This window comes from Oncorhynchus gorbuscha, linkage group LG05 (assembly GCF_021184085.1).
Source record: "Oncorhynchus gorbuscha isolate QuinsamMale2020 ecotype Even-year linkage group LG05, OgorEven_v1.0, whole genome shotgun sequence".
Lineage (NCBI taxonomy): Eukaryota > Metazoa > Chordata > Actinopteri > Salmoniformes > Salmonidae > Oncorhynchus > Oncorhynchus gorbuscha.
Genome location: NC_060177.1, coordinates 10,130,338 through 10,140,376, shown reverse-complemented (window position 1 = coordinate 10,140,376; position 10,039 = coordinate 10,130,338).

Genomic DNA, 10,039 nt, shown 5'->3' with positions numbered 1-10,039 from the left:
CGTATGGTATAAAGAAGAGTGTCTTGTAGATCGGATGGTACTTCTTAAAGAAGAGTGTCTTGTAGATCGGATGGTACTTCTTAAAGAAGAGTGTCTTGTAGATCGGATGGTATTTCTTAAAGAAGAGTGTCTTGTAGATCGGATGGTACTTCTTAAAGAAGAGTGTCTTGTAGATCGGATGGTATCTTAAAGAAGAGTGTCTTGTATCGGATTCTTAAAGAAGAGTGTCTTGTAGATGTAGTATTTCTTAAAGAAGATATTTCTTAAAGAAGAGTGTCTTGTAGATCGGATGGTACTTCTTAAAGAAGAGTGTCTTGTAGATCGGATGGTATTTCTTAAAGAAGGGTGTCTTGTAGATCGGATGGTATTTCTTAAAGAAGAGTGTCTTGTAGATCGGATGGTACTTCTTAAAGAAGAGTGTCTTGTAGATCGTATGGTACTTCTTAAAGAAGAGTGTCTTGTAGATCGGATGGTACTTCTTAAAGAAGAGTGTCTTGTAGATCGGATGGTACTTCTTAAAGAAGAGTGTCTTGTAGATCGTATGGTACTTCTTAAAGAAGAGTGTCTTGTAGATCGGATGGTATTTCTTAAAGAAGGGTGTCTTGTAGATCGGATGGTATTTCTTAAAGAAGAGTGTCTTGTAGATCGGATGGTACTTCTTAAAGAATGGTGTCTTGTAGATTGTATGGTACTTCTTAAAGGAGAGTGTCTTGTAGATCGTATGGTACTTCTTAAAGGAGAGTGTCTTGTAGATCGGATGGTACTTCTTAAAGAAGAGTGTCTTGTAGATCGGATGGTACTTCTTAAAGAAGAGTGTCTTGTAGATCGGATGGTACTTCTTAAAGAAGAGTGTCTTGTAGATCGGATGGTACTTCTTAAAGAAGAGTGTCTTGTAGATCGGATGGTACTTCTTAAAGAAGAGTGTCTTGTAGGATGGTACTTCTTAAAGAAGAGTGTCTTGTAGATCGGATGGTACTTCTTAAAGAAGAGTGTCTTGTAGATCGGATGGTCTTCTTAAAGAAGAGTGTCTTGTAGATCGGATGGTATTTCTTAAAGAAGAGTGTCTTGTAGAATGGTATTTCTTAAAGAAGGGTGTCTTTAGATAGATCTTGTAGGATGGTACTTCTTAAAGAAGAGTGTCTTGTAGATCGGATGGTATTTCTTAAAGAAGAGTGTCTTGTAGATCGGATGGTACTTCTTAAAGAAGAGTGTGTATGGTATTTCTTAAAGAAGAGTGTCTTGTAGATCGGATGGTACTTCTTAAAGAAGAGTGTCTTGTAGAATGGTATTTCTTAAAGAAGAGTGTCTTGTAGATCGGATGGTATTTCTTAAAGAAGAGTGTCTTGTAGATCGGATGGTACTTCTTAAAGAAGAGTGTCTTGTAGATCGTATGGTATTTCTTAAAGAAGAGTGTCTTGTAGATCGGATGGTATTTCTTAAAGAAGAGTGTCTTGTAGATCGGATGGTACTTCTTAAAGAAGAGTGTCTTGTAGATCGGATGGTACTTCTTAAAGAAGAGTGTCTTGTAGATCGGATGGTACTTCTTAAAGAAGAGTGTCTTGTAGATCGGATGGTACTTCTTAAAGAAGGGTGTCTTGTAGATCGTATGGTATTTCTTAAAGAAGAGTGTCTTGTAGATCGGATGGTATTTCTTAAAGAAGAGTGTCTTGTAGATCGGATGGTACTTCTTAAAGAAGGGTGTCTTGTAGATCGGATGGTACTTCTTAAAGAAGAGTGTCTTGTAGATCGGATGGTACTTCTTAAAGAAGAGTGTCTTGTAGATCGGATGGTACTTCTTAAAGAAGAGTGTCTTGTAGATCGGATGGTACTTCTTAAAGAAGAGTGTCTTGTAGATCATATGGTACTTCTTAAAGAAGAGTGTCTTGTAGATCGTATGGTACTTCTTAAAGAAGGGTGTCTTGTAGATCGGATGGTACTTCTTAAAGAAGAGTGTCTTGTAGATGGTATGGTACTTCTTAAAGAAGAGTGTCTTGTAGATCTATGGTACTTCTTAAAGAAGAGTGTCTTGTAGATCGGATGGTACTTCTTAAAGAAGAGTGTCTTGTAGATCGGATGGTACTTCTTAAAGAAGAGTGTCTTGTAGATCGGATGGTACTTCTTAAAGAAGAGTGTCTTGTAGATCGGATGGTACTTCTTAAAGAAGAGTGTCTTGTAGATCGTATGGTACTTCTTAGAATGGTACTTCTTAAAGAAGGGTGTCTTGTAGATCATATGGTACTTCTTAAAGAAGAGTGTCTTGTAGATCGTATGGTCTTCTTAAAGAAGTGTCTTGTAGATCGTATGGTACTTCTTAAAGAAGAGTGTCTTGTAGATCGTATGGTACTTCTTGTGTCTTGTAGATCTTATGGTACTTCTTAAAGAAGAGTGTCTTGTAGATCGTATGGTACTTCTTAAAGAAGAGTGTCTTGTAGATCATATGGTACTTCTTAAAGAAGGGTGTCTTGTAGATCGGATGGTACTTCTTAAAGAATGGTGTCTTGTAGATTGTATGGTACTTCTTAAAGGAGAGTGTCTTGTAGATCGTATGGTACTTCTTAAAGGAGAGTGTCTTGTAGATCGGATGGTACTTCTTAAAGAAGAGTGTCTTGTAGATCGGATGGTACTTCTTAAAGAAGAGTGTCTTGTAGATCGGATGGTACTTCTTAAAGGAGAGTGTCTTGTAGATCGGATGGTATCGGATGGTATTTCTTAAAGGAGAGTGTCTTGTAGATCGGATGGTACTTCTTAAAGGAGAGTGTCTTGTAGATCGTATGGTACTTCTTGAAGGAGAGTGTCTTGTAGATCGGATGGTACTTCTTAAAGAAGGGTGTCTTGTAGATCGGATGGTACTTCTTAAAGAAGAGTGTCTTGTAGATCGGATGGTACTTCTTAAAGAAGGGTGTCTTGTAGATCGGATGGTACTTCTTAAAGAAGAGTGTCTTGTAGATCGTATGGTACTTCTTAAAGAAGAGTGTCTTGTAGATCGGATGGTACTTCTTAAAGAAGGGTGTCTTGTAGATCGTATGGTACTTCTTAAAGAAGAGTGTCTTGTAGATCGGATGGTACTTCTTAAAGAAGAGTGTCTTGTAGATCGGATGGTACTTCTTAAAGAAGGGTGTCTTGTAGATCGGATGGTACTTCTTAAAGAAGAGTGTCTTGTAGATCGTATGGTACTTCTTAAAGAAGAGTGTCTTGTAGATCATATGGTACTTCTTAAAGAAGGGTGTCTTGTAGATCGTATGGTACTTCTTAAAGAAGAGTGTCTTGTAGATCGTATGGTACTTCTTAAAGAAGAGTGTCTTGTAGATCGGATGGTACTTCTTAAAGAAGAGTGTCTTGTAGATCGGATGGTACTTCTTAAAGAAGAGTGTCTTGTAGATCGTATGGTACTTCTTAAAGAAGAGTGTCTTGTAGATCATATGGTACTTCTTAAAGAAGAGTGTCTTTAGATATGGTATCTTAAAGAAGGGTGTCTTGTAGATCGGATGGTACTTCTTAAAGAAGAGTGTCTTGTAGATCGGATGGTACTTCTTAAAGAAGAGTGTCTTGTAGATCGGATGGTACTTCTTAAAGAAGGGTGTCTTGTAGATCGGATGGTACTTCTTAAAGAAGAGTGTCTTGTAGATCGGATGGTATAAAGAAGGGTGTCTTGTAGAAGTACTTCTTAAAGAAGAGTGTCTTGTAGATCATATGGTACTTCTTAAAGAAGGGTGTCTTGTAGATCGTATGGTACTTCTTAAAGAAGAGTGTCTTGTAGATCGTATGGTACTTCTTAAAGAAGAGTGTCTTGTAGATCGTATGGTACTTCTTAAAGAAGGGTGTCTTGTAGATCGGATGGTACTTCTTAAAGAAGAGTGTCTTGTAGATCGTATGGTACTTCTTAAAGAAGAGTGTCTTGTAGATCATATGGTACTTCTTAAAGAAGGGTGTCTTGTAGATCGGATGGTACTTCTTAAAGAATGGTGTCTTGTAGATTGTATGGTACTTCTTAAAGGAGAGTGTCTTGTAGATCGTATGGTACTTCTTAAAGGAGAGTGTCTTGTAGATCGGATGGTACTTCTTAAAGAAGAGTGTCTTGTAGATCGGATGGTACTTCTTAAAGGAGAGTGTCTTGTAGATCGGATGGTACTTCTTAAAGGAGAGTGTCTTGTAGATCGGATGGTACTTCTTAAAGGAGAGTGTCTTGTAGATCGGATGGTACTTCTTAAAGGAGAGTGTCTTGTAGATCGTATGGTACTTCTTGAAGGAGAGTGTCTTGTAGATCGTATGGTACTTCTTGAAGGAGAGTGTCTTGTAGATCGTATGGTATTTCTTAAAGGAGAGTGCCTTGTAGATTGGATGGTACTTCTTAAAGAAGAGTGTCTGGTTGATCGTATGGTTTAGCATGGTGTATTTCTTAAAGAATAGTGTCTTGTAGATCCTATGGTTGAGCATGGTGTACTTCTTAAAGAAGAGTGTCTTGTAGATCGTATGGTTGAGCATGGTGTATTTCTTAAAGAAGAGTGTCTGGTGATCGTATGGTTGAGCATGGTGTACTTCTTAAAGAAGAGTGTCTTGTTGATCGTATGGTTGAACATGGTGTACTTCTTAAAGAAGAGTGTCTTGTTGATCGTATGGTTGAGCATGGTGCACTTCTTAAAGAAGAGTGTCTTGTTGATCGTATGGTTGAGCATGGTGCACTTCTTAAAGAAGAGTGTCTTGTTGATCGTATGGTTGAACATGGTGTACTTCTTAAAGAAGAGTGTCTTGTTGATCGTATGGTTGAGCATGGTGTACTTCTTAAAGAAGAGTGTCTTGTTGATCGTATGGTTGAACATGGTGTACTTCTTAAAGAAGAGTGTCTTGTTGATCGTATGGTTGAGCATGGTGTACTTCTTAAAGAAGAGTGTCTTGTTGATTGTATGGCTGAGCATGGTGTACTTCTTAAAGAAGAGTGTCTTGTAGATCGTATGGTTGAACATGGTGTACTTCTTAAAGGAATGTTTATTCAAGTTACGCCGCCTTTTTCTCCGTCAACAAGGGTAACAATTTTGAATGTACCGTCGTTTATTCCCAATGAGCTATTGGAGAGCAAGTTATTGCGGTTTGGGAAGTTCGCCAGTTCAATGAAGGTTGTCCCGTTGGGTTGCAAACACCCGGTGTTGAAACAGGTTATGTCATTTCAGCGACAGGTGTTTATGTTTTGGACTCACCGGAGCAGACTTTGGAGTCATCGTTTAAAGTCAAGTATGACAACAGACTGTATATGGCTTATGCTAGTACGGGTAGTCAATGGTGTTTTGAGTGTGGGGATGTTGGCCATAAGCGACATGCTTGCCCGAAAATGGAGAAGGCCGAGGGAGGGGCGCAGGTGGTCCTCATAACGCCTGGGCCCACTGATGTAGGGAGAGGTGGTCCTCATAACGCCTGGGCCCACTGATGTAGGGAGAGGTGGTCCTCATAACGCCTGGGCCCACTGATGTAGAGAGAGGTGGTCCTCATAACGCCTGGGCCCACTGATGTAGGGAGAGGTGGTCCTCATAACGCCTGGGCCCACTGATGTAGGGAGAGGTGGTCCTCATAACGCCTGGGCCCACTGATGTAGGGAGAGGTGGTCCTCATAACGCCTGGGCCCACTGATGAAGGGAGAGGTGGTCCTCATAACACCTGGGCCCACTGATGTAGGGAGAGGTGGACCGACAGCGGCAGAGCAGCCACAAGCACCTGTTGCTGAGGAACAAGTTGTCCGTGTTGAGGGCACAGAGTTGCAACTTGTATTAGAGGGAAATGTTATGCAGCAGAAAAGTATTGTTGTAGAAGGTAAGGATGTATCTATAGAGCCAGTTCCTCAGACTGGTGAGCAGGTGCCCAGTACGAGTGCTGGGGTAAAGGAGGGGGTTCATGTGGAGCTAGGCTCCCAGGTAGTGGAGGAGATGCCCACTACGAGTAACGGGGTACAGGAGGGGGTTCATGTGGAGCTAGGCTCCCAGGTAGTGGAGGAGATGCCCACTACGAGTAACGGGGTACAGGAGGGGGTTCATGTGGAGCTAGGCTCCCAGGTAGTGGAGGAGATGCCCACTACGAGTAACGGGGTACAGGAGGGGGTTCATGTGGAGCTAGGCTCCCAGGTAGTGGAGGAGATGCCCACTACGAGTAACGGGGTACAGGAGGGGGTTCATGTGGAGCTAGGCTCCCAGGTAGTGGAGGAGATGCCCACTATGAGTAACGGGGTACAGGAGGGGGTTCATGTGGAGCTAGGCTCCCAGGTAGTGGAGGAGATGCCCACTACGAGTAACGGGGTACAGGAGGGGGTTCATGTGGAGCTAGGCTCCCAGGGAGTGGAGGAGATGCCCACTACGAGTGACGGGGTACAGGAGGGGGTTCATGTGGAGCTAGGCTCCCAGGTAGTGGAGGAGATGCCCACTACGAGTGCTGGGGTTCATGTGGAGCTAGGCTCCCAGGTAGTGGAGGAGATGCCCACTACGAGTGCTGGGGTTCATGTGGAGCTAGGCTCCCAGGTAGTGGAGGAGATGCCCACTACGAGTGCTGGGGTTCATGTGGAGCTAGGCTCCCAGGTAGTGGAGGAGATGCCCACAACAAGTAATGAGGTTCAGGTGGAGCTAGTCTCCCAGGTAGTGGAGGAGATGCCTGGTATGAGTGATGAGGTGCAAGTGGGGAGTGTTGAAAGGGATGTGGTAGAGGGGAGTCAGTTGTCTGTGGTCTCAGCTGAGGATCAGGAGAAGGATATGGATATCTCTTTTGATATGACAGCTGCTGGTGAGGACTCAGTTTACGATCTAGAGGAGGTAAATTAGTTTCTGGATCAGACTTTTGGGAAATCTGTCAAACTGGCAGATTATTTTGACGTTGATAAGTTTGTGAGGTCAGCAATTGAGTGAGAAGAAGCGGTTTCGCTTGAGGAAATGTATTACTACTGTTGCAGCAAAAGGTGGTGGGAAACGTGGTCAGGTTAAGAGAAGATTAAAATAATGATGATGATCATGCTTCATAGGGTGTCTTTTTTCTCCTTGGTTTCTCTGTGGTTTCTTCTGCTTTTCCTTTCTCTTTTCTACATGGAGGTACTAAGGGTTGGTTCTGTCAGTATTAATGGGGGAAGGGACAGGAATAAGAGGACTTGGGTATTAGAAGTAATAAAACAAAAGGCTTAATGTAGTTTTCCTACAGGAGACACATAGTGATGAGGAAAATGAGGTTGACTGGGGTATGTGGTGGGAGGGGCAGCATATACTCAGTCATGGTACTAATTTCAGTGCTGGGGTGGCCATCTTGTTTTCCTCAGGCTTAGGGGTGACTGTGGTATCTACAACAGAGAATGTCAAGGGTTGGGTTTTATTGGTCAAGGTGGATGTTATGGTTTTTTGTGTTGTTTTTGTATGTTTCTGCTCCTAATGAGGGTACAGAGCGTATCGCTGTATTTGATCAAATAAAGGAAACCTTAAGACAGTGTCATCAAGAGGGGTGTATGGTTTTAGGGGGTGACTGGAACTGTACAGTGGATTTTACTGCTGAAGAACCTCACCTGCGGTCAGACACTTGCCTATCTGGCCTGTTAACTGAGTTTGAGCTTTCTGATGTGTGGAGAGTAAGGAATGCGAAAGTTAGGCAGTGCACATGGTTAAAAATGTATGAAGGTCGTGTCAGTGCAGCAGGGTTAGACAGGTTGTTATGTCTGATCACTACTCTAGTAGGGTTGGAAGGTTAGACAGGTTGTATGTATCTGATCACTACTCTAGTAGGGTTGGAAGGTTAGACAGGTTGTATGTATCTGAGCAATACTGTAGTAGGGTTGGAAGGTTAGACAGGTTGTATGCATCTGATCACTACTCTAGTAGGGTTGGAAGGTTAGACAGGTTGTATGTATCTGAGCAATACTGTAGTAGGGTTGGAAGGTTAGACAGGTTGTATGTATCTGATCACTACTGTAGTAGGGTTGGAAGGTTAGACAGGTTGTATGTATCTGATCACTACTCTAGTAGGGTTGGAAGGTTAGACAGGTTGTATGTATCTGATCACTACTCTAGTAGGGTTGGAAGGTTAGACAGGTTGTATGTATCTGATCACTACTTTAGTAGGGTTGGAAGGTTAGACAGGTTGTATGTATCTGAGCAATACTGTAGTAGGGTTGGAAAGTGTGCCATGACTCCTGTGGGTTTCTCTGATCATCATATTGTTACTGTTGATATTCACTTGTCCTGTCCACGAAGGTCATCACCTTACTGGTATTTTAATGTTAAGTTGTTACATGATGTCATGTTTTGTGACAGGTTTTTGTTGTTTTGGGAAAAATGGAGGGTTACAAAAGGGAATTTTGAGTCCTTGAGACAATGGTGGGAGGTTGGGAAGGCCCAAATACGAGTATTTTGTCAACAGTATACTGCTCTGTCTCAAATTGAAGTTAAAGAGACTATCAAGGTCCTTGAACAGGACATCAAGTCTATTAAATTGAAGCTGCTCACTCAGAACGACACTGGACTAGTCATGAACTTACAGGACAAGAGACATGAACTCGGGTTGTTTCTACTTGAACGAGTGAAGGGTGCCTTGATTAGGTCTCGTTTCGCTTCCCTTGAGGATATGGATGCTCCTAGCGCTTTAAAAAAACCTAGGACAGTCGATATTGCAACGTAAACAGATGGTCTGCCTTCGTCTCCCTGATGGGAAGGTGACCACGGATGACAGGGAAATGCGTCAACATGCCATGGATTTCTACTCGGCCCTCTATAAGGCGGAGGATTGCGACTCTCTGTGTACTGAACAGTTGTTACACAGTCTTCCTCAATTGGGACCTGAGCAGAGAGTCGCATTGGACTCTGACATTACGCTGCAAGAGCTGTCCACAGCAGTTATGCAGCTCTCAACAGGCCGAGCCCCTGGCATCGATGGTTTACCATCTGAGTTTTATAAGCACCTTTGGGGGTCTATTGGGGAGGATTTTTATGAAGTGCTGTGTGAATCTTTTCATGAGGGTTCTCTTCCTGTATCTTGTCAACGTGCGGTGCTTTCACTGTTGCCAAAAAAGGGGGATTTGGCTCTCATAAAAAATTGTAGACCTGTTGCTTTGCTGTGCTCTGAATACAAAATTGTTTCTAAATGTCTCTCAAACAGGTTGAAAGAGTATCTGGGATTGTTGATCCACAAGGACCAGTCCTACTGTGTACCTGATCGCTCTATTGTTGACAACTTGTTTCTGATAAGAGATGTTTTAAACATTTGTTAACTGTCTGATGTAAATGTGGGTTTACTTTCTTTGGATCAGGAGAAGGCTTTTGATCGTGTGGACCACCAGTACTTGTTTAAAACAATGAAAGCCTTTGGGTTTGGGGATGTCTTTTTGTCTTGGATGAATTTACTGTATGCTGGGGCCTCGTGTATGGTGAAGGTGGGGGGCGATTTGAGTTTCCCCATCCCTGTCCAAAGGGGCATCAGGCAGGGATGCCCAATTTCAGGGCAGTTATATAGTCTGGCGATTGAACCAATGCTTTGTTTTTTAAGAGCGAAGCCTACTGGTTTCTCAGTGCCAGGTATAATGAAGGGTCCCACGATACCACTGTCTGCGTATGCAGATGACGTGATAGTTTTTATTACAGGGGGTGAGGATGTTAAGGTTCTCTCAAACGCTTTAAAGGTGTATGAGGGGGCCTCCTCAGCTAGAGTCAATTGGGGTAAGAGTGAAGCGCTGTGGGCAGGTCGGCTTCAAACAGGGTCCGTTCCACGGTTACCAGGGACGCTTCAGTGGGGCAGAGGTGGGATGAAGACTTTGGGGGTTTTTCTAGGCTCCGATGTCTTTCAGAAAAAGAACTGGGAGGGTGTATTGGAGAAAGTGTGTGCCAGACTGTCAAGATGGAAATGGGTGCTGCCCCAGCTGTCTTATAGGGGACGGGTCCTGGTAGCTAATAATCTTGCTGCCTCTACCCTGTGGCACAGACTGATGATTTTGCAGCCACCAAAGTGTCTGATACAAGAGCTTCAGAGGACCCTTGTCAATTTCTTCTGGTCTGGACAACACTGGATTAAAGCTGCAGCCCTGTACCTGCCACTG